The following is a 26,530-nucleotide window of genomic DNA, read 5'->3' as shown; positions in this document are numbered from 1 at the left end:
TATTAAAAAAAAAATTTTTTACTAAAATGCATTAAAATTTTTATTGTGTAAGTATTTTTGGAGTATTTTTTAAATTTTAAAATATTTGAATTTAACAATAACATAAGAATGAGGTAGACGAAAAAAAAAAAAAAAAAAGTAGCAAAAATCAAGATATATAAAAAAAGAGAAAATAAAAAAATAATTTTTTGAAAATGATGAAAAAGGTTTGGCAAAGAATTAAGCACCGCTGGGTAACAGACAGCTGAGCCCCGGGGCGTAGGTGGCTGGAGGGGACTAGATATATTTTGCAAAAGTGGGAGAATTTTTACGTATAAAAAACAAAAGGAAAAAAAAAAAAAAAAAAGATGCTGCTGTTGCCAGTTGGGGAGAGTGGCGGGAGGGAGATATGGTGCGCAGAGTGCGACGTACGACTAGTGGGGGCTGTAAACACGCCGGCGCTTCAGTTGAACCGCGACAATTGTCGGGCATACATCTTGTTGTAAAAAAAAAAAAAATATTTTTTTTTTTTAATTTTTATTAAATTATAAACAACACTACACGTTGTTTAATCAAAACAATTGATTAATAATTCGTGATAATATTTTATTTATAAAAAAATCTTTAAAATTTTGTTTTGGCTATTTTATTATTTTTAACAAAATGGAGTATTAATGATACACAAACGAGATAAATGGTTGTCTTTGGAGAAACTGTGTGTATAATAATTGATTTTTAAATTATATTTTTTGTGTTTAATAATAATTTAATTGTCAAGTGAGTGTTTGTGTGTTTAAACATTTGTGTATAGTTTATATTATTTTTATCTATATTTTTTAACAAGTTTTTATTATTATTTTTCAATCAAATTACTTTGAATTTTATTATTTTATTATTTAATTTTTTTTTTTTATTTTTGTGCGCTCTTTTTGGATTATTTTTGTCTTGCCGTTCGTTCACTCTCGACACTTGGATCTCGTTTTGCTGTACGTGCTTCTTCGTTCTGGTACTGAGACTCACTTACTCGTTTTTTTTAATATTTTTTTTTTTTATACTCTGTAAGCAAGGGAATCGTTTGCTACTTTTTATTTATTTTTATTTAATTTAATTTTATATATATATATTTTTTAACGTTCCCAACTGGCATTTGCCTCGGTGCTTTCCAGCTCCCTGTTCACAGTGTCCAACAGAGTTGTGTATTATTTTTTTTTTTTACCTTCAACCTTCACAATGAACAAAGACACTCTATGAGAACAACGTGGAAATATCAATCGATAATATTACACAGCAAAAAGTAAGTAAATTTTATAATTTATACAAATTAAATACAACTTTATTTTCAAAAACTTTTTAATTTACAAATTCTTGGAGTAATTCGTTTTTTTTTTTTTTTGTTATATTTACAAAATTTTGTAATTTGGCCTTGAATGAGTGGCATTTGATGTAATGTTTGAGTACATAACATACAATGTTGTGATAATGTCTGACTCATTTTTTATTTATTCCAAGTATCTCAAGAATTTTTACTAAAAAATTTATCGTATTTAAAGTGTCGAAAAAAGGAGCAAATAAAACAAAAATAATTTAAAAAATAACATGCACATCTTTAATTGAAATTTAGATAAAAAAAAAAAAATAAATAATTTTTTTTATTTATTAAAATTTAAATCAAATGAATTTACTTTTTTTTTGTTTTAAAAATTGAAATAACAATGATGTTTAAAATTGATTATTATTAAATTAAAAATTATAAAATAAATTATTATATTTATATTCAATTATTTAAAGCAATATAATAATATTTTCTTTAACTTAAAATATATATTTATACAAGTTAAATAAACTGATGCATGACAAGGTCGTGAATAAAATTAAATTTCACTGAATTCCAATGAGATGTTTTAATGAAATTAAATTTGTCAAGTATACACATAATGATGTATATTCTTTGAATTAATTAATTTTAATAAATGACATTTTAATCGACATTATTAAGTGTGTATATTTATCATTAATTAATTAGTCATATTCTCCTTTCACTGCCAAACATCACTGCCAAAGTGACAATGATCACTGATAAAAGTAACTCTTTTATTTATTATTTTTCTTACTTATCATTTCTTGCAATTTTTAATATTTTTTCCATCGACTTTGTATCTTTCATAAAACAGCTACATGTTTGTTTACATATATCAATGAAAAGTATTAATTACCAATCAGTATCTGCAAATGAATGACTGAATAAATTGATCATTAATGAGATGATAAATTTTTTTTTTTATTGCAATTACAATTCATATCTCAATTTTAACATTAAATATAAAACAAAATCACTTTTTCTTTGAAATGTTATTCTTATCAATGAGCATAACATATCTTATCTCATTTTTTATTAGTGAATTATTTTTTTTTTTTACTTCAATCAAACATAAAAATATCAAAAAAAAAAAAATAAACATTATTCTATTTTTTATTATTATCATGACGATATTATTTATTGATTTAATAAAAATAATAAACCCGATGAATCATTTTTAAAATTAATACAAATTGTGCATTGAAAATATTACAGAATTTTTTTTATTTTCATTTTTGATATGATATCTATTTTTTAAAGTCAAATACATTTATTCAAACAAATATTTGAACATCCAAAAATATGAAAATATAATATCAACTGTTTGTAAAATTTTTTAATACATTTGTCCTGCAGATATGTACATTTTTAATAATGAATTGCATTTGCCAATTTGAGCACGCTGTTTATCTGACAGCTTGAATGTGTCATCATGCAAAGCCAAAATCATTTATTTGTATACATATGTATTAATCATTGCAGTTGAAAATTTTGTTAGCAAACAGATCGATGGGGAATGAAAAATATTCGTTTAAACATAATTATTTAATTTCTGTTTGAATTATTAATTAAAATTAAATATCATTAATGAGCTATCCGTGTTTATGCATGCATTAATAAATTTAACGAGTCAAAATTGATTGAATATAATAATTTTATTAATATTGATTTAGCATAATGAATAATGATTATTTTAAATATTTCAATTTGGGTCAATGTACTTGACACAATTATAAATCATCAGGTGATTTATAAACATGATGAAGATTTTAAAATAAATAATAAATATTTTATATCAATATGACATCATCATCATCATCATCATCATCACCTGTCTTCAAACAGCAGGAATTAGCTTTGATCAGTATTTTAAAGTATCAAATTTATTATTTATTATTTAATTTATGAGTTTTTATTATTTTTATTATCTTGATGATGGAATTAAAAACACCATTGTTAATATTTTTATTTACTTTTTTTTTTTCTTGATGGTTTATATTGTCTTGTTGCTATGTTGATAAGCATTTTTGTAATGACATCAACCTCTGCAATTTTATATATATCGAGAGTCACTTTGACTATTAATTAAAGTCAGCTATTTTATTAAAAAATTATTAAAAATTGCTGACACTTTTTTTACATTATTATTTTTCAATAAAAAAAATTTTTTTCTTTACTGGGTTTTTGAATAATTATTCAAGTAAATTCTACACTTTTTTTCTTTTGTTTAATTTAATTTTTATGAGCAATCTTTTGGAGATTTTTTTTTACTGATCGATTATTGTCATATGAAGATAAAAATATATATAAATTTGATACTTTTTCATTGCCAATAAGCAATGGCGTTGAGAAAAAAATTTAAAAAAAATAAAAATACATACTTTAGATGAATGAATACACACTCAATATACAAAATACAATTCAAGTTTAAAAGTTTTGACAATAGTAGTTAAGCAGCTGCTATTTTATATGACGTCATGATATTTGTGTTGAATTTTTTGTGCATGTGTGTATACCTGTCTTGTCAAGCTTTGGTTCGTTACCTCTAGGGTATGGGTCAGAAAAAATCGATCACACGAACATTATGCATCATCATAAAAAATTAAAATAAAAATATCACTCAATAAATTTTTTTTTCTTTTATTATTTATACTTGAATGCATTTTTAATTTTATACTTTTTTTTTTAACCAGATATTTAAACGTAATTTATTTAATTAAAAAAAAAAAATACCTTTTTTTTCGATTTTCTATAGAAAATTAATTTTGATAAATTTTTTGATTTATTTAAATTTGTTATGAATGTGTAAATGTAATTTTGAAAACATATTATGATGAGAGAGTATGATTGTTAAATATCTTGAATTTTTTTTCTAGAGATTTGTGGCTATTATATTTGGTTTTATGATGCTCATTTTTTTTTATATTTTTTTTCTTTCGTATATATCCTTTTATGTACCATATGTATCTACAAACTAAACACATACCAATGGTATTCGTCATATCGTATACCTTTCTCGTGCTCCACGTGGTTTAGTGGTTCCATGCTGCTTTGATGGCCTATGTCTGGATCTTGTTCATATATATACCTTTATCATTTTTGACCAACGTTAAATCTTCTCCTCCGCATATTTTTCCAATTACTATCACACAAAGAAAACTTTCAATTTTTTTTTTTCTTTCAAGTATTGATGATTCATCTTCTTTTAGATACAAAAATTTATCCTTATTTTTTATACAATGTAATAAATAAATAACACATTTGTTTTTTTATTATACATCGTTTGAATTTTTTTAAATTTTATGATGACTATTTTTTCTTTACAAAGTATTTTATATTTTTTATTTAATAAATATTTATAGAATCAAAAAAAAATATTGATTATTAAAATATTGAAAATTGGATTAGTAGAAAATTGGATGTTTTTAAAAAGTTGATTCGGTTGATTCCAACTTGCGTGATTAATCAAATGTATTGACTTTTTATTTGCTAGAATTTTCGAAGATTTTGTCAATAACAAAGTTTATTTTCTTGGCAATATTATAATAAAACCAATTACTCAATCAATCATATTACATTTTGATTGTCAGAGCTAAAAGTTTTATTTAATTTTAAATTTAAAAATATTTGTTTAGCAAATTGGCTATTGAAAATCATTGTTGACAATTAATATACGAAAGGGTTTCAATATCGTCTTTTCATATTTCATCATCGTCGTGTATATGCTTACCATAATAATAAAAGAAAGTTGCTTGACAAAATGTTTATATATGCGTTGTGAAGTGTTAATATTGTATTAATGTATTTTACGTCTTCTTTTGTATACTCAAGATGTATATTTGTATTAATGCACACTCTGTATGTATGATCTCAACGTTCATATGCATATTTAAAATTTGAAAATCTTTGCAAAACGATAGCCTTATATATTTTTAGTAAATATATATTTGCCTGGCGTCCAGAGATAGCCAGCTTGATCGATTATATTCCATCTGCATGACTAAATGTCGAGTATACTCAAATGCAAATTGGAAAAAGCTCTGAACCTTTATGAAAAATTCCACTGCCAATTGAAATGTTTATTACTAACCCTCGTTTTTATTGCCTAAAAAAAAAAATGATAAAACACGATAAATAAAATAAAAAAAAAAGAGGATAGGTATATTATTTTTTTTATTGATAAAATGTAGAGCTACTTTGACTCATCATTTAAGGATATCAAAAATGACCATGAATCGTTCTTCATCATATTAAAACTACCACCTACGAAAGCAAATTTTTTTTTTTTTTTTTTCAAACTGTTATTATATTTATATACTCCGGATGTTTCATCGAACGACGATTGCTACTCGTTTCCGCTATAAATGCTAGATAACCTTTTACTTTTTTATATACTAACTTTTTTTTTTTTTTAAATTTTATTATTTATTATGACAACATTTACTACGAGCCGGATATTCCAATATATAAATTTAATTTTAAAAAAATAAAAAAAGACATGAAATCGTATATAGTTTATAAATTTTTTTCAACTAAATATTTGAAACTATTTAAAAATGTTGAAAAAATGATTTTTTTTAAATTTAAAAAATGAATAATAATATTAAATAATAAAGATATAATAATTTTATGATTTAGATTAATTTCTATTTGTTTTTTTCTTCGTATTATATTAATTTATGAATAAAGTTAACATGAAAACCACTTTACTTAACAATTTATAATTATATCGTCAATCGCGGTTAGGTGACACAGTGGATTAGTGTGCGGGTGACCCGCAGAATATCTTCTCGTATTTCACATTACCATTGTGTGGTGATGGTGAATATAATCCACATACTTTTTGACGTACAATAATAATAATAATAATAATAATAATAATAATAATTATTATTATTATTATTAATATTATTATTAATAATAATAATAATAATATTTTTTTTTTATATTTGATTTGACGTAGTTCTGATATACAAGGGATTTTTTTATTTTTTAAAAATGTCGGTCGTTATTCTACTTGCCTGGGCATAAAGACGACTAGACAGTTTGAGCCAAGAATCGATTTATTTTTTTTCGAATTTTATAAATTTTTATTATTTGTCTCGTTTGTTAATCGCGTGACGTGAATGAGTCTTAATGTTATTTATTTTTTTTATCGATAAAAACATTATTTATTGATATATTCTTGGATTTACACGTCTCGGCTGATTTTATCTAACTGTTTTTTTTTTTTCATTATTTTTATATTTTTTTGACATCAATAAGCTGTGATTACCTTCGGCTATATTCCATCAACAATTGAATTTTCCGTTGGCTATTTTATTATTGCGTGAACAAAAGAGGCTTTAATTTAAAAATACAAAGAAAAAAAAATACACAGACAATCATCATGCAATGGAACATAGCAGTTCTTGTTAACTTTCATTTTATAAAATTTATAATAATTTTTTTCCTGCAGTAGTTTTTTAGTTTTTTGTTTTTTTTTTTTATTGTAATATATGATGAACTTTCAAGTATATTACAAAGATTAAAATAATTGTAATAATAATAAGAAATATTTTAAAGATATACCAGCGCCATGTCGATAATACACTCGAGACATTTTTGAGTAGTTTTAAGCATTGTGCTAAACTCTTGGCTCGACTGAAAGTCTGACAATTATTTTACTTTTGTGGTGGTCAGACTTTTAGACGCCAGTTGGGATTATTGATCTGGCAATCCCTTCAAATACAAACTTTTGGTGCAATACGTAAAATATATTGTCACATAATCGTGCTAAAAAAAACTTGGTTTTATAAATAAATAAAAGTTTTATAAATAATTTACTTGTCGATAATTTTTAAATGTAAAAATGTAATTTAATAATTCATTTAAATACATGATTAAATATATTATAAAAAAAAAATAAATTAATATTTTTAACACATTATTAACGGCTTATAACATTTTTCTACATTTCAAAAAAAAAAAAATAAATAAATATACTTGAAAAAATAAACTTAAAGTTAAATTATTATTCATGTCAACGCAAAAGTTTTATAATTTTTTTTTAAATTTTCTTTTTTTACAATTAAAGCATTCAATACTATTTTTTTTCTTATTTAAAAAAAAAATACTTTATATTAAAGTTTAGTATATTTTTCAATATAAAATTACTGCTCACATCTCATTAAAATTTTTTTACCTTTGATAAAAAATAATTATTTAATTAAAAAAGTAAAAAGTAAAGTTTCATTGTATGAAGTTTTATTGAATTATTTATAATTTATTCAAACATATATTTGAAGTAGAAAAAATTTATTTCCAATTATCAATGAAATTAATTAAAATCAATTCTTGCTTATTATTTTATTTACTTATTTTATTTTTAACTTTTGTTATGCTCCAATTATTAGCATCAGCATTGACCACATTACACAAAGTTTCGAAACATCATAGCTCATTCTAAACATATGCATGATCAGGGGTTGTTAGCCTACTTTTAATTCTGCAAAAAAATTAAAAAACCACAAAAAACTTTATCAAAAATATATAAACTTTAATTTATTTTCTTTAAAAATAATTAATTTTTAATATTTTTTTTTCAAATGACCCAAATTTAACCCACCCACAAAACAAAACATAAATAAAAAATTTTAATATTGTTAAAAATAGAATTAATGATCATAAAAACAAATATTCTCTTGAAATTTAAATAAAAAAATTTTTAAAATCATAATTTTACAACAGAACTTGCTCGTGGTAATTAGGCACTAATTCGTGTGATAAAATAAATTCAATATATATATTTAAAGAAAATATTTTTGATGTAAAATCGATTGAGTTTATTTATCTTAAAATTATATTGGCTGCTGTTGTTAAAACAGTACATATAAATTTGATACAATTAATTATTTGCAATTGTACATTTCTCGGGGATATATTTGCTAATTTCACAAACACATATGTAAACAAAATTTGTATGTATATACATATACAATTTCTAATCAGCAATTGATACCAGTACACCCCTTGGGTATTGCTAAAATTTTCGTAAGCAATTAGAGAAAGGAGTGACCAAATTATCATGTGATCAAATCAAATATTTGTTCACTGTGTTTATTTATTTTTTCATAATTACAAATAATAAATTTTAAATATTATTATTATTCAATTAATTAATTAATAATAATTTAAAATAATAATAATCATAATTATTAATTATTATTATTATTAAAAGCTCGATGAAAAATATTGAAAATTATAATTAAAAAAAAAAAAAAAAATGAGTATTTATTTTTGAGTTATTTATTAATTACGAGCACATTGGCGCGCTACGCGCGCCTGTATCTCTACGTTCTGAAAGGTTCATTGTTCATTGATTTTAAAAACACAAGTATTATCATAAAAAAAAAAAAGAATGAATAAATTGACGGAAAATTTTTTAAATTTATTTATTTACACATAAATCACACATAATTCACACGTAATTTTTAGTCTAATAACATCAAGATTGAATGTTTACTGAAAAAGTTGTGCTAGCTTAATATGTCAATTTTAAAAAAAAATATAGAAAATATTTAAAAAAATTTTCTTTCAAATTTATTTCTTCACACATAAAAAACACATAATTCGCACAAAATTTCAAGCTCAATTGCATCGAGATCCGATGATTATTGAGAAAGTTGTGCTAGCTTAATATTTTAATTTTTTATAAAAATTTAAAAAATAAAAAAAAAATTTTCTTTCAAATTTATTTCTTCACACATAAAAAACACATAATTCGCACAAAATTTTAAGCCTAATTGCATCGAGATCCGATGATTATTGAGAAAGTTGTGCTAGCTTAATATTTGAATTTTTTAAAAAAATTTAAAAAATAAAAAAAAAATTTTCTTTCAAATTTATTTCTTCACACATAAAAAACACATAATTCGCACAAAATTTTAAGCCTAATTGCATCGAGATCCGATATTTATTGAGAAAGTTGTGCTAGCTTAATATTTGAATTTTTTAAAAAAATTTAAAAAATAAAAAAAAAATTTTCTTTCAAATTTATTTCTTTACACATAAAAAACACATAATTCGCACAAAATTTTTAACCTAATTGCATCGAGATCCGATGATTATTGAGAAAGTTGTGCTAGCTTAATATGTCAATTTTAAAAAAAAATATAGAAAATATTTAAAAAAATTTTCTTTCAAATTTATTTCTTCACACATAAAAAACACATAATTCGCACAAAATTTTAAGCCTAATTGCATCGAGATCCGATGATTATTGAGAAAGTTGTGCTAGCTTAATATTTGAATTTTTTTAAAAAATGTAAAAAATAAAAAAAAAATTTTTTTTTAAATTTATTTCTTCACACATAAAAAACACACAATTCGCACAAAATTTTAAGCCTAATTGCATCGAGATCCGATGATTATTAAAAAAGTTGTGCTAGCTTAATATGTCAATTTTAAAAAAAAAAATATAAAAAATATCAAAAAAAATTTTGTTTACTCGCTTTTTTTTGTTGTTTTTTCGTTGCTAACGAAATAAATAAAAAAATAATAGAAAAAGGCAAACATAAAGAAATTTGTATGAGAGTAAGTGAGAAAAAAACAATGACCAATCAAATGTCCGGAAGACCGATGATGTTTGTCCTTTTTATATTAGGAAATATAATTATTTTTTATTTATAAAAAAATATAAAATTATTAATTCCATTTTAATTAAATTAATCAAAAAAAAATTATTGGCAAAATTTTTATCATTATTGATTTTTGTAAATTAATTTTTATAAATGTATATTTTTTAATTTTTTTTTTTATGAGAATAACAAACATTTATGTTGATAATTAATATAAAAAAATAAATAATAAATATAAATGGGAAATAAATTTTTGATTGATTTTTGAGATCAATCATAATCAATCAATTAAAAAAATATACATTATTTGTATAACGATTATAAATGAGGGTGACGACGAAAAAAAAGACAAAAAAAGTTATTGAGATAGTCAGTAGATAAGTAGATATATATTTTTTTAATGATAAATCACGTTTTTCCTTCTGGCAAATAATATTTCAAGAAATCATCTGTCTTACCTGTGTCTTATCTAGTTTTACCTTTTGTTCTACTCTCTTTTCTCTCGATATATATTTTTTTTTATACCCAACTTTCAACAATTCATGAGTCACGAAGTAATTTATTTAGTTTGTCAGATTTTACATTAATAATTTATCTATGCATGAATTATAATTTAAACAAACATTTTTCTATGCTCTTAAAAACAATGATAAATTATAAAACATAATAATTAATTATCAAAAATATGTTATTAAAATTTTTTCATAAAAGCTTCTTTAAGTAATGACCTCAATGAAAAAAACAAAACAATATAATTGAAAGATGATAATTAAAAAAAAAAAAAAACACGTGTATTATTAAATTTTTATGAATGAAATTGATAAAATTTTTTTTACAAGTTGATAATTCATAAAGATAATAAATTATTTTTTTTTTTTCCTCGAAACTTTTGTTATTTGTTTTATTTTTTATTGAATCACATTTAGTCAATGGGATGACCCAGTATGACGTAGACAATTGTAATTCTTAGACAAAAGTATAGCAAATGACGATTTCAAGTTGCTGCCAAGCTGTCTATCTAAATTAGACATATGACAGTGGCATTTTTCTGGCATATTGTCAACCTCAAGCAGTTGCATGAGACGTCTTTTTTTTTTTTTTAATGAACCAAGACTAAAGTATAAATAATAACTTTATTTTTTTTCTTGAAAAAAAAATAATAACAATCACGTTTATATTGCCAGTCATTCGCTTTCTCCATCAATATATAATAAAAATATTTTTTCAAATAAATATAATAACAATTGAGTCTTGAAAAATATTTCCAATTTATTGTTATTTTCTTGAAATAAAAAATAACCAAAATTATTATCATTTAAAGTATATTAAATTTAAAAGAAATACTTTTATCAATTAATCATGAATTTTATATGTTGATTCTTTTTTACACTTAAATTTCACATAAATATAATTTATGAACAACAAGTTAGGGCTATAATATCCAATTTCTGTGATCATATTTAAAGTGAAAGTTCTGGATTAACCGGTAACAACATTTTTATTATTATTTTTTTTTGTTATATCGTGTTGATAATAATAATATTATAATTTATATTATTCTATCCATTAATGTATTCAATAATTAATAATAATTATTATTTGTTTAGAAAAAAAAATAACTATAATTGAATAAATAAGCATTTTTCTATTTGAAATTTTATTTTATTCATTTTTTTTTGTTTGATAAGTAGAATTGTAAATAAAATGTGTTATTGCCACATTTTCTTTCGCCCCAATTTTATCTCACCCCAAAATTTTTCAATGTATCGATTCTGTAAGGGATAAAGACCCTCTCTGTCTTTTATCTCTTTGTCTCTGTGATCAAATTGGATCGTTCATTAATTCGTGCCAACGCCTAGGGGAAATCTATGTCCTCATTTGTTACATAAAAATGAAAAAAAAAAAATTAAATTCCTGCTATTTTGATTTTAAAGATTCATTTATATTCTAAATAACATAAATTTATATTTTTTAATTTTCAAAGTTCACATTAATAAAGATAAATTATTTTCATATTGTAAATTAAATTCTTATCGATTTCGACAATTTTAACAATCTAAAATAATGCAATTAAATATTTATATATTAAAATTCAATATATGCAAAACTCGAGAGAATGTATCTGCATGAATATAATTAATAAATATATAGGTCAAAGGGTGAATGTATTTTTTTAAAAATATAAGAAAAAATATCCATCAACATTCCAGGCTAAAAAAAAAAAATAAAACAAGCAAGGGATAAAATTTTTATCAACGTTAAAAAATGAGGAAGCAATGTCTGCCTCATAAATTCCATTTTGTTTTGTTTATTTCTTGCAAAAAAGATTGACCCAGTTTTATCTCTTTCCTGCGCGAATACTCGTAGATAAATAAAATTAACAAAGATAAAATAATATATTTAACAGAAAAGAAATAATAAATAACCACAATTTTTATGTAAAAAAAAAAAAATTACATTTATAATAATTTTATAAAATTTAAAGACCTTATAATGGTAAAAAGATGCGCACATTTTTATATGGTCATATAACGATTTGTAAAGATTATTATTATTATTATTTTCTCAGTTCGTTTTGAAAGACTTTTTTGGGCTTTTGTTGTTGCTCAATGCTTGAAACAGCCTGATAGCAAAATATGAATAAATAAAAGTGTATTTGTCCATGACCCAGTATGATTATTATGGTGGAAAATAAAAATAGATTGAGGGTGTATAGTGAAATAAAAAAAATATAATAACAATAAAAAAAAGGGGAAAATATATAAGCCTTTGTATTATAATGTACTTTTTCAACTATTGAGGTTTAACAAATAGCACCAGTATCTAAACACTGATATAAAAAAACTTTATATTTTATTAGATTTGTTTCTTTTGAGTGTGTTTAATTTATTTTTATTCAGAATATATCAATGACAAACTTATAATATACTATATGTAATGTGGAGATATAAATTTATAATATTAAAAACAAAAAAAAAATTGTGATAAATCTAATTTAAACACGACAAATGCACTCTTTTCATTAAAAACTTTGAATGCCATTTTGTCTGTTCATCAGTGTACTCTATGACCGTCAAACATTTTGTTAAAAATATCTCAAAAAAAAAAAATTAAACTAGAGTGCAACATAAAATAGATCAAAGTTTTATATATCTAGTTATTTTTAATGCTGTTACGAAAATTTTAACTGACTCATTTTAACTCTGTTTTCATAATTTATTTAAAAAAAAAATAAATAAATATTACAGAGAAAAAAAAAATTGATATGAGATTTAAAATAACTGACACATGCTGTGAAGATGATGGAGGAAAAAAAATATGTATATTAATAATGATAATAATCGCTGAACCAGGTGATGACAATTTTTCTCATATTACCCAGGGGTTTTTATATATATTTTTATAGACAGGTGGGAATAAAGGGTGAAGGCTGAATATTTTCTGTTCAATGACTAAGCTGAGATCATATTTGTAGCATATATATATACAGCTTTATATAATCCCAACAAACTGGTTGGTCATTCAATACGAAATAGGTATTGCCATTTGGGAAATGAAGTGATCCAGTGAATATTCAATCTAGTACCACATGGTCCCAATAGAACCGAGAACATCAGATGCCACTTCTACCACAATGTCCATTGGGAAAATTTCCATTTTAGCCTTGTAAATTTTACTCAAATTATTTAACTTTAAAATTCACACAAAAAAAAAGTTTCGAAATAATCATTTGATATAGCTACCTAGGTTGTTGAATGAATAATTAAAGATAACTTTCTGTTAGTTTTAATGACTTGCAAATTAACATGATTCACATGGTTCATTTTTGTTTATCTACACGGAGAGAAATCCGCACCAAATATTACTGTAGTGGTATCGTAAAAATCATAGCTGACGTCATTAAAGCGACTAATTCCCACTTATTATAATGATTATTATTATATTTCATCTAAATTTTTTACTGTAGTCTACCGGAATTTTTGGAAGTCTTGAGTTAATGGTATAGTTTATGCCAGAAATTACTGTAGTGTACAGCAGGTTTTCCCGCCAGATGACACGAATATTTATTGGAAATCAAGTGTGTTCCTAACCTCTTCTAAAAAAGTTTATTGTTTTTATTTTATTCATGAATTTAAATAAAAATACGGTGAAACACATGAAAATTATAAAATGGTTTATTTTTTTAAAATTAATAAACACATTACATTTTTATTCTGATGTTTAAATAATAAGGTTTTATTTAATTTTTAGTGACGTTTTTTTGTTTTGTTTTGATTAAAATTACTGTAGTGTAGTAGGAAATTCTAGTCGATCCTGGTGGCCTCCCCACGCAACTTCTCAATTTCCAGTAGACTACAGTAAAATTTGTTTGATACTCTACAGCATTATTTGCTGCGGATTTCTCTCCGTGTATAGCTCAAAGTACTGTTTTATTTTGTAATTATTTATTTTTTTTTGAAGGTATTCATATTTATCATACCAGTAAGCTGGTATTTTGATTGACTCGATGCAAAAAAAAAATTAGACAAAAAGCTCTATTGGCAAATATGTAGAAATAAATTTGAAATTTATCGTTTTTTATTTCTATGCCAGCACGATTTGTGTAATGTCAAAAGTCAACATGTAAATAGCAAATAAAAAACTACTTTTTGCAACGAATCAATATCAGCTAACAGCTTATTTTTTTTGATAAATTTTGATTAATTAAACTCGAAAAATAACGATTAAAATAAAAAAAAAAACAGCTTTTTTTACGACATATGAATTTTCAAATATTTTTAAATATATATAGTCAACAACAAATAACAATAATTGTATTTTATATACTTTTTATGTCGATAATTATTTTTTTCACTTTTGTCTTATATAAGAAAATAAAAAACATACAAAAAAGTCTCAGTGGTGCATCATCATCATCATCATCATCATCACTCGAGTGATTGCATTTGGCTGTGTGTATGATGCTCTCGTAAACTCTCATTGAAGATGTGTTTGGTGAATTGAGAGGTCTAGACATTGCTCGAGTAAAAAAAGACGAGAAAGTATATTATTATGTTTACTGTATATGTGTAATTCTTGTGGTGCACCTTTAGCTTCCTTCAGCTCCAACATAAGCGCCTCTGTGGCGCCACTATTATATGCCCAGAGGGACAAAAAAAAAAAAAACAAATAAATAAATAAAAAAATAAATAAATTCATTGAATATATGAACAATTTAAGTTTTTATTTAATAAATTATTTGTTTTTTTTATTCCATATTTTATATCTTTTACGATTTTTTATTATTTTTATTTTCAAGTAAAAATGCATAAAAAGTTTCACTTAAATCTGGAAAATAGTAAATTTCCTTTATTGGTATATGTGTTAACATAAAAACCTGCACAATGTCTTGTATGTATATAATGATTCATTGCTGTTTTGCTACATAACATTGTTGAAATCTATCGAGAAATCGAGGTCGAACATCCGCCCGGAAATAGAACTTGTGTTCGACTCGATTAAACATTTGAATGAATTTATATATCAAAAGCTTCTTTTTCATTTTTATTAAAAACATTTTTTTATATTTTTTTATTTTATATAAGCTTAATGAATTTTATATAATTCCTAATTGGTTGGTTGACTGCTAGTATTTTTAATTCATAAAAGAAAAAAAAGAAAAAAAAATAATAATTGTTTTAAAAATAAATTCAAATTGAATTTATTTTTTCCTTTTTAAAATTAAAAATATTTTTCATGTTAATTAGTGTATAAAAAAACTTGAGACAGTTTATTCAGTTAACTGTAAAATATATTTAAAAAAAAAAATGAGAATTCCTCGTTTTTTTAAGCTTTCCAACCACGAAGTCGATAGTTGTCTCGATTTGCGGATTTTATTGCAGCAATATTTTTTCAAATGATTCCTTGGTTAAGATTAAGTACATATATTTCACCACTTGTGTACCAAAGTAAGCATTAATAAATAAATAAAAATTTATAATAAAGTTTAGTCTAAGCACGTGAATTCGTGCGGCTAATCGATCGATTTTAAAACCGCTCATCTGTGCGTGTCAATTACTACCTCGAATCGAGCATCACTAAATCGTTTCTTTTGCTTCCCAGAATCCGCTATTGTCTGTGAAAATTTAATAATAAAAAAAAAAAAAAAAAAAAAAAATACAATTCAACCTCGTAGCATGAATTTGCTGTATTTATTTCTTTTCCTCACGATTACCTTTTCTTTTTTTTTCTCACTGTAATTAACTTTTAATTTGATAATTTTTTTAACAATATTATTCAACAAACAAATGCAATGTTTATGCAAAAAAAAAATTTGTCTTATTATTTTTTTTTTATCCCAATTCCCAGTAAATATATTGATTTTATAAAAAATAAAATTACAATTATTTTGATATAAAATATTTTCTATTTTTTATATTTATGTAAAAGTAACTTTTCCATTTATCCAAGTGTGTTAACATATGGATGAATAATATGTCTCTTTCATGAATTAAACATATATCAAAAAAGCTTGAGCTTTATTTTATTTTTTTCAAGTTTTATTGTGATCTCTCTTTGTGAATGTTGGATATATATTTTTGTAGGATATACACGTAAAATATCTTATATCATCAACTCACTCATGATGGTGTTACAAACTTTATATCAGTAACTCACTACTTGTATATTATTTTTTGTTTCATCTATGTACATAAAAGCTCAGAGTATATAACTAATGCCTACATGGACAATACGTCGATGTGATCCATGAAGCTTTTTGTCCTCTAAATTATGTACAACAAAATCCACCGCACAGTGTTTAAATTATATGCTAAACAAATTTCAAAACAAAACTTTAAAGCACGAGACAAAAACAAATTTTGTATGTTTTATAATTTACCAGTTTACAAACAATGTTTTTTATTTTTTTTATTTTTTAACTATTTTTTCTTTGTAGCTTATCTTGTGTTTTTATATAATAACAGATTTTATCAAAAAAAATTAAAAGTTAAATTTTTATATTTTAAATAAACTACATAAAAATTAATTAATTAAAAATAGTTATTATTGTAAATTTATATTATTAATAATAATGATATCCTAAATTAATAATATAGAATAATTTTTTAATTATACTTTCTTTAAATTGGCTTATAAAAATATTTAGAAAAATGTATTTTAATTATTTTTTCAACAAATTCTATTCAATGTTTATTACACACGAGTGATAATCTTTTCATCTATGAGAAATTAACGGCTTGTAAATTTATACATTTAACCGATAAATCTTGAATTTTCAGTTTGTATATTATTCTTTAATTCTTGATTTTTTTTTTTCAACACTTTCAAATATAGTTGGCAATAATTTTATTTACCAACTCTGTACTGTAAATTTCGTATCTTAATCTATTGCAACGGTTTGTATATGTACATCCAACAAAAATAAATCTACAACAACATAAACGAATGTTGCGTATATAAATTCACTAAATAATTATAAAAAATAATTTTTCTTCACATCGTTAAATTAATAAAACTTGAATATCAAATAAAATAAACAATCATATAATTAATTTAAAAAAAAGATAAATTAAAATCATTGACAATAATTATGTTTCAAATATATATTCCCAAGGTCTTAATAAAAATAAAAAAATTTTTTTAGCACAATTAAATTTATTCATAAAAATGATGACTAATAAATAAATTGCACATGAGTATTATGAGTCACAACTTGTGCTATAAAATGAGTAATAATTTTGAAAAAAATATTTTTCGATTTTAAAGTATGTTATTTAATAAATAAATAAATATATTTTAAATATACAATTTATATATTTATTTGTTATTGATGCGTAAATAGTATGTAACCTTCAAACAATGCAAAAAATAAATTAAAAAAATATAGCAAGGTCCATTTAACAGAGGCTATTGTACCGGATGTCTACGCATTACTTTGACTGTCACCCAGGCTAAATTACACACACATATATATGTACAAATACTTGTTCAAGTAATAAATAATTTATATTTGTATTTGTGGAGATATTTTGCAATATGCTTGATGAGAACATTTGTGTTATTTTGACGCCAGAAACCAAGATCACATGTGCGTGCAGTATGGGTACTGAGTATTCACATAATGTATGCTCTGTATTTACTTAAATACTTTTCTATATATTGTGTATATACATGTAGAATTTAGTACATGTATATACACATTAGTACATGCAATAATTTAAACATATAAGTGCTTCAACTCTTCGTTGATGTCGTCGTTTTCGTCGTCTATATAATCTACTCGGTGCCTCGGGTTTTGGCAGTTTTGAGAATACTTGGAGCATTTAATTTCTACAGAATAAAGGAAAATTTACAGACGATGAAAACTGTTATGGAGAGAACACAGTGCAATGAGAGATAATAAAAATTGAATATTTGTTTAAGACGTTAAGTAGATGGATAAATTGTATGGAAAAAAAAATACTCATATATATTGTCGAATTAGTTAATTCAAACAAGTTTTTATTATTCAAATTTATTGATTTTTTAAAAATTTATATACGAAATCATTTAGCTAATTATCCTTGAAAAAAATAGAAAAAATATAGATGAATAATTTTATCAATTAATAGAGTGTCTTTTTAATTTTTTAATTCAAAAAATAAAAATTAAAAAATTTATTTATTTTTTAGCTCATAGAATTTTAATGTCTTGTTAATTTTTTTTTTTCTTCTCAAATAAATTTCAAGTTAACAATGATATCTTATATTTACTAAAAATAATAATAGATTGAAAGAAAAAAAAAAAAATAGATGGTGTAATTAGTTTTTTAGACGGTGAGCAGTTACTAATTACTGATCGATTTTTTTTTATGGAACAAAAGACATAACGATCACTTCAATTGCTTGAATAATTAACGTGGTAATTAAGCAAGCCAATTAAAATAATAAATCAGTTCTAATTACTACGAATTCCCACGCGTGTATGTTCATATATTTACACACATACGTACAAAATTTACACGAAAGCTTCTAGTACATTGGCAGGCCAACTTCCTAAGTATAAAAAATTAATATTTTCATTTATTTAATAATTTTTTTTATCGTATTTTATATTTAATAAATTAATTTTAAAATGAACTTTAATTTTTTTAAAAGCTTCACAATATATAATTAATTTTATTATTAAAAAATAATAATTAAATGATTGAGCTTTTATGATATATAAATTAAATTTATCAGTAATAAAAACCTATATAAAATAATAAAATTAAAAAAAAAAAACTATAAAGTTTTTAACTAGTATCATCTAAAGAAGAAAAAAAAAGTTTTAAAGTTTTCAAATATACCTCTGATAACGACTTAATGATACAAAAACTTTTGATACATCATCAAAAAGTTCATTTCAAATCCAAATAAAATAAAAGACTAAAATAAAAAAAAATTATATACGTCAATTTGTTCTGTATAAATATATACTTTTAGATATAACTTAAACTTTAAAAAAAAAAAAGTAATAACAATAGTAGTAATAAATATTAAATCTGTAAACGAAAAACTTGGATTTATACAAACTTTTGTTCTCACATTTTTTTTCTTTCGTATTGTATTGAGTAGGATTATGTTCCATTTTTTGCTTTACTTAAACAGCTTTACAATATTTGAATTGACTTAAAAGCCTCAAAGACACTTGCAATACCTTTACAATACTTATAGAACACGTTTTAAAGTGTTGTGAGGTAAATACACCTTGGCATTTGAGTACCATGCAAAACTCTCGGCAGATACTACAAAATTGAGAGAGAAAATGTACGGAAGTACTTCAATGTTGACCTGCACATGTATACCTTTAAAATATATATATATTTTACTCGTTGAGAGTTTACGATGTTGGTCGTTTAAATGTACATCATGACTGAGTGCGGTTTTAAGGGAAATATACTTATTTTTAAAATGACTTGGTAACAATAAAAAAATACTAAAAATAAAAAAAAATATAATCTAATATAACAATAATAATTTTAAATAAATATAAAATTTGCAGAGTTAATATTTTATAATAAATAATATTTATTATAAATTTTTAAATATATTTTTTTTATTTTTTTCAATAACGCAATTTTTTTTTTTAATAAAAAGCTTGTTATTTTTTTTTTATATAGATGAAAAAGATCCTAATTTTCATAGCAAATATTATTGTCATTTAATTTCTGATTATTGCTCAGTAAAAATTAATTTTTTTATTTATTTATTTACAAATAAATAATCGTCAATGAAGATGCAATTTAATAAAAATAAAAAATAGATAAAACGTGACGTTGATATTTATTATTTAAACGTGATTACATGTTTAATAAATTCATGTAAGCTTATAACCTTATTAAATCTTTGAAATTATGATGATCATATGTAATATACTTCAAAAAAAAAATTTATATACAATTTTGTATAATATATCTTATGTACAAGCTATTCAAAAATCAAGCCCAACGCATTTTATCGGTATTTTTTTTACCACAAGAATTTGATATTTATGTTCTTTATTTCCTGTTTTCTCGTACATCCATTGCTGAACATATAAAATCTTCTGATAAAGTGGTAAATGATGTTATACGGTGACACTTAAAAATAGAGCTTGTATCCTCTCTTTTTTATTTTTTTTTGTTCGAAAAAAAAACTATTTCAGATAATAGAAAAGCTGATAAGTCAATGATACCCCAATTAGCTGTGTCTGACAGATATTTTTTTAATTTATCATATCATATTTACTAAACCGCTTGTGAATTTCATTATATTTTAAATTCATTTTCTGTATTTTATATCAAGTTTTTAAAAATACGTTGATGTATTCATAAACTCCACCGGCTTTATATTCAATTCAAAAAAATTTACGTGAATGAATAAAACGTTTGCTCATTAATTTACTTATTGCGTGCAAATAAAATACATAATTTGAAAAAATAATTTACATCATGCACGGCCTTTTGATAGTCAGAAATTCGAGCACATTGATATTTTTCAATTTAAAAAATTGCAATGCCAACATTTAAATACGTTTGTATTGAATTTTTTGATGGGAATAAAGCTGAGACATTCGCACGTCCTTATGAAAAATTTAATATTAAATATTTTTATTAACATTTTTCCGTGCGTTGTTTAATATTATTTTATTACAATAAACAGTAAAAAAAAAATTGTAAAATGCTTGAGAACTAACGGATTGTATTTTTTTTTTTTCCAGATTATACGACCTGGGAAAAGCTGCAAAGAAAATTGCCGTAAGTAATAGTTGTGATTTATTATTATTTTTTTTCTGTTATAAATTAAAATTATATTATTTTTTTCATAAAATATTAAGCTATATATTATTTTAATTATCAGAATTTAAGATAAATTTTATCTTGATTTTTCGTTGGTATATATGAAAATTGGAATGTAATAATTATTATTTATATCCTTCGATAATACTGGTTCATCTTGTGTGCTGAAAAGCACCTTGAGTAACTCTTCAGGAGTATATCAACACCCTTGTCACACGTTTCACTTCTTTCACGAAAAAAAAAAAATGAAAATAAATTGATGGAGAAAAAGAAAATAAAAATAAAATTCAACATGAGGCTTCTATCTCTTCTTTGTTATCACATTTTTTATCCATTTTTATTTCTTTTGGTTTTTACTAAAGGGGTATCCTAAAAGAGTGAATAAAAAAAAAGAATTGACAAATGACTTTTTTCGGAAAAGTGTCAAGCGATTTTATCTGTTTTCAATGAAAAATAAAAAAAATATACCAAACAGCTCCATCAATATTCCTTTGCAAAGTTACGTATATTTATTTAAACACCAACTTGAATAAATAAATAAATAAAATAAAATAAAGTATAATAATAATAAAAAAAAACAAAACTTTAATTTTATTATTCTAGAAAAAACAATCATTTTAAAAATTCCTTTTCAATTATCTGTATACAGATCAAATTAATTCCTATGATTATTTTTTTTCACATCCGGAAACTGTCATAAAAATGAAACATTTAAAAATTATTTTAAATACTTTTGTATAATAAATTATTTAACAATGGCTAATTGAGTTAGTCGTAATATATTTTACTATTTTTCTCAAATCCTTGCCCAATAAAAGTAAATTAAAATGATAAAAAAAAAAGAAAAAAAACATAACGGTATGTGTCATTAATTAAAACCAACTATGACTTGGATATAAAAAAATAAAAGACCAGGTTAAAGTGTAGTAAACTCAAAGTGTATATGTGCGTAATTGTAAATTCCTCGAGTTTATATAGTATATATAGTTTAAGATAAATATATGTACACACCAGTTCATAGTTACGATTTAGCTTTAGCCAGTTTTTCTTTGTTTTCCATGGCATTTTATAATGTCACGTAGTAGCCGCACACAATGGTCATATACGATTCACAAAACTAACTTTAAAATAATATGTACACAAAACCTCGCCTGGATTGTTCTTTAAACTTTGTTAACTTTACTATGCACTTTGTGTATTTATCATATGTAAGAATTCTTTTTAAATGTCTCAAACTGCTTGTTGCAAATTGATATTAAAAAAATATCAACTTATTTTTAATTTAATTTATAATTATCTTTTTTTTCACTTGGGGATATACTAAATGAAATTTTTTATTATATTTTCTTTTATTTTTTGTAGGAAAATAGTATTTTAAATTGTTATTATTATTATAGCTAGAAAAATATATCTGGGAGAGACAAGTGTTTATTTTTATGTCTTGAGAAATTCACTTTTATATCATGAAAAATAAAACATCACCTTAGTTTGAGTTACCTTATAGTTTAAGCTTAAAAAAAGTGTACATTGTCTTCAATGGCTAGGGTGAAATTGTAGATAAGAATTTTCGCATATGCATTTGTGTATTTATGTGGATGTATATGTGCATAATGGTATATCAGCATATAAGAAATGCCAAATGATGAGAATAATAAAATAGAACATACTGATAAAAATGATAGTAAAAAACAACAAGGATTTTTGGCTGAAAAGTTTTTCGAAAATCGAAACTACAACAGATGTAAATTACTTTGCTCCAATTTTAGAAAAATCTTTACTATTTTTATAAATAATTAATAGTAAAAATATTTACTAGAAATTATTGCGATCTTAAAAATAAATTAACTTAAGAATAAATATTTTTTTTTGTTTTCTACAATTTGTTTCGGAGAGTTGTTTTTAATTCTTTAGTGAAAATAATTTTCTTGTTTTTGTTTTTGTTCAATAGTCTGCAATCGATTGAAAATCTTGAGACGAAAAACAAGTAATTGTATTTGTTTGTTTGTTTTTTTTTGTTATATTTTTTTTAGTGTTATTTAATTATAAAAAAAGAAAACCTTTATGTTTTTCAAATCCTTCGTTTTAGCCGTCAATTTCCCGGTCGTATTTACCCGGCTTAACTCGCAAGCCTGAACAAGATTTTCCGGACCGGATGTTGTTGCCAACCACGTACACCCACAATTTTCTTCGAAAAAATCAAAATAAAAGCACAAAAAAGTTATGGGTAAACTGGAAACCATTCAATACCAAAAAAACCTTTCTATATAATTTTATTTTTATTATAAATTTCATATATAAAAAACTGATAAAATATAGCAGGCCATTGGCCAACTCAAACACCAACATAATTATCAGTTACCACCTTATTTTCCTAAACAAATATTTAGTCTGTGCATCCTTGCTTGTTCCCTCATCAAATTTAATTTTCAAGTAAACAAAAGAAATAAAATTTTGTAAACTAATTTAAGCAAAGACCAAAATCAAGTGTACATATGAAATTAGCAGAATATATTATAAAGTATAATGCAAAATCTAATTTTAAAAGAAATTTTAATTTGATGAAAAATAAATGCGGAAAAAACAATATATCTATATATAACGGTTTTCAATATGTATATATTTAGGAGAACCACAATTTTGCACTCGATATTGTGTGCTATATTTATATGGAAAAAAAAAAAAAAATGGCTAAGCGGATTATTAAACCACCAAAGAATTGACGATTGCCGCCGGCGGAAATGAACATTGGCACGAAACGAGCCACAGCAGGATTTTGATGAAAATTGAGGGATTCCTCTTGCCCCTCAATCGTTCAAATGTCTATTTCTCTTCCCAAATGGTTTCGACAACGCGCGTGTTGGCTTCCGAATCGAATAATCCATAACTCGATATTAGTTGAGTTTCTTTTTTTTTTTTTTTATATTTATTTGACGCAGTCAACAGACCAGAGAGAAACTTTGCAGTAGAAAATTTTACGCATCATGGGAGAAGTATAAATTTGGAAAAAAAATATTGAAAATAAAGTAAAAACAATGGGTTAAAATACAAAAAGCAGAAAAATTCATATCAATTGTAATTATTGCAAAAAAATAACAAAAAAAAAAAAACAAAAACTACAACAACCGGACAACGAATCTAAAGAAAAATAAAAAATAAAATTGGAAATTTTTCTATTGAAATTTACAGTGTCAAAAAAAATTTCTAGAAAATTGAAAATTTAATTTTGGCTTTGTTTATGTAATCAACTTGAAAGCTTTAATTTTTCAATTTGTTATTTCTATTATTAAAGCAATAATTGATTGCCAATATAAAATTCATGATATATGTATTATATCTAAAGCGATTATATTGTAAAAGCATCAAAATTGACATGCCCATCAAACCTAATGAATAATAGAAGTGTAAAATAAAAAATATATTTATCGCGTTGAATAAAATGAGTTGAGAGAGTAAAATTGAAAAATAAATAAAATTATAAAGATAAATAAAAAAAATGAATGATAAATAAATATGAGAATCGTTGACGATATAGAATTATGGTATTTGACAACACCCGAGATAAAGTCATGATGGAAAATGGAAAAATTTAAGTTGATAGAGATGTGCAAACAGACAGAACCGCCTGAGGGAATCGAGCTTTTCATGTGCCATGCAATACGCGCCAATATTTTCTTTAAAAAAAAAAATATATATATTGTTGAATAGTATATACATTTATTTATTTCTCCCCTTGAATTTTTTTTTTTCATTTTTCTCCAGCATTACATGATATTCCCGGTAGAACGATGAATTGTCGAGGGTCTCTCGTTCTCTGGATTTTATTTTATTTCTTTTTTTTTTTTTCTTGTGGAAATACATGAAAATACGAAAGCACTCGAGGGCTACGGGTGAGTAGCTCTCAGGTTATTTGGGCCCTTTGAACACGTTTATACTTATTTTTTTTTTACTTTTTTCTATTCTTCTTTTGTACCATCGATACGGGCCATGACCCTCTGATAGTCTAGTTGAGTGCCAACGACCGAAAGCAAACTGTAACTACGTCAGTATAAAAAAAAATAGTAAAAAAGCTGCAAAAGTAAAAAAGAAAAAAAAAAAGGATATTGCCGTATAGAACTGGCAAGCAAGTAAAATAAATTGGCGTTGCTTGAATCAACTTTTACAATAGTTGCATTCATGTCGAGATGGGCTCGTTATAAATTTTCACTAATTATATAACTCTTTTTTTACACATTTTAATGAATCTTATTTATCACATACGTATACTCCAAATTTTGTTATAATAAAAATATAATTTCTATTTTTCTTACAATATTTTAAAGATTTTTAAAAAAATTTATTATTCTATTTTTTGTTGAGAACAAAAAGCTAAAAAAAAAAAGAAAAAAGAATGATTGTGTGGTCAGAAGAAAAATGCAAATATTGCAGTGAAATATAAAAAGAAAGCATTCGCAAATAAAAACCTGGAGTGAAATTTAAAACGTCCACAAAAAAATATTCTTGTACAAATAAATAAAACATGTAATATTATATATATTTTCTCGTCTTGGTTTAACAAGAAAAAAAAGAATAAATTTCTACAAAAAAAACGAGCTTATATATAAAATCATATTTACATTTGAATAAAAAAATTTATTAGATACAATAAATCGAGTACATTGAGTAAAAATAAATAATATATAATGATAATAATAATAAAATAGATATATGACACGTGAAACTGTTGTAGGTTATCCAATGGAATTTTCAATAGCTATTCAATCGATTAAATAACTTCTTGATATTCTATATATTCATGATGACAGAAAGCCGGAAATCCTGAGTCTTGTGGTGACATAATGGTAGCTGTTTCGATGAATGATTCAATTGATCAGTTGGCGTGGAATATATTCTAAAATGACTAGTTGCACTGACGCTACCACCAGGTGTCAGTCACACTAAAATTATTATCGCAATTTTGAATAAGTCAATATATCATTTGCTTTAAAAACTATACAACAAGATGAATTATTTTCATTAAAAACGTAACAATAGCATTCTAGCAATGATAAAATAAATAAAAATTGTCAACAAGAATACAGATGAAACACATAGTCACCAAAAATAATGGCTGGCAAAAAATGTGATAACAAAAAAATTAAAATAAATAAAAACCGTCTGTATAGAATTTTTCCAAGTTTATTTATCCATATAAGCAGCGTAAATTGCCATAATAACAACTTTATATATACACACCAAAGTAGAAAAGTTTGCAATTGTGCGGTAGTGGTTTTTTGTTGT

The 26,530-nt window shown here is 23.5% G+C and overlaps 1 protein-coding gene across 3 annotated transcripts in view; it reads left to right on the top strand.

Annotated features, from left to right (window-relative positions):
• Nucleotides 1-444: 444 nt before the first annotated feature.
• The window catches only part of LOC122858793 (ankyrin repeat domain-containing protein 50), a 59,123-nt gene continuing 33,037 nt past the window's right edge, over nucleotides 445-26,530 (top strand). Inside the window, exons 1-3 of one of the 3 annotated variants that reach the window (XM_044161945.1) lie at nucleotides 461-756; nucleotides 1,146-1,273; nucleotides 21,175-21,211. The gene's annotated coding sequence lies outside the window, so the exon portion shown is untranslated. Of the gene's footprint in view, nucleotides 1,274-21,174; nucleotides 21,212-26,530 lie in introns of all 3 variants that reach the window. The other 2 variants (XM_044161944.1, XM_044161946.1) reach the window with 2 other exon arrangements.

The sequence above is a fragment of the Aphidius gifuensis genome, linkage group LG6 (genome assembly GCF_014905175.1).
Source record: "Aphidius gifuensis isolate YNYX2018 linkage group LG6, ASM1490517v1, whole genome shotgun sequence".
In the NCBI taxonomy this organism is placed as follows: domain Eukaryota; kingdom Metazoa; phylum Arthropoda; class Insecta; order Hymenoptera; family Braconidae; genus Aphidius; species Aphidius gifuensis.
Note: the sequence above shows the minus strand (reverse complement) of the source record. Positions and strands in the feature narration are given on the sequence as shown.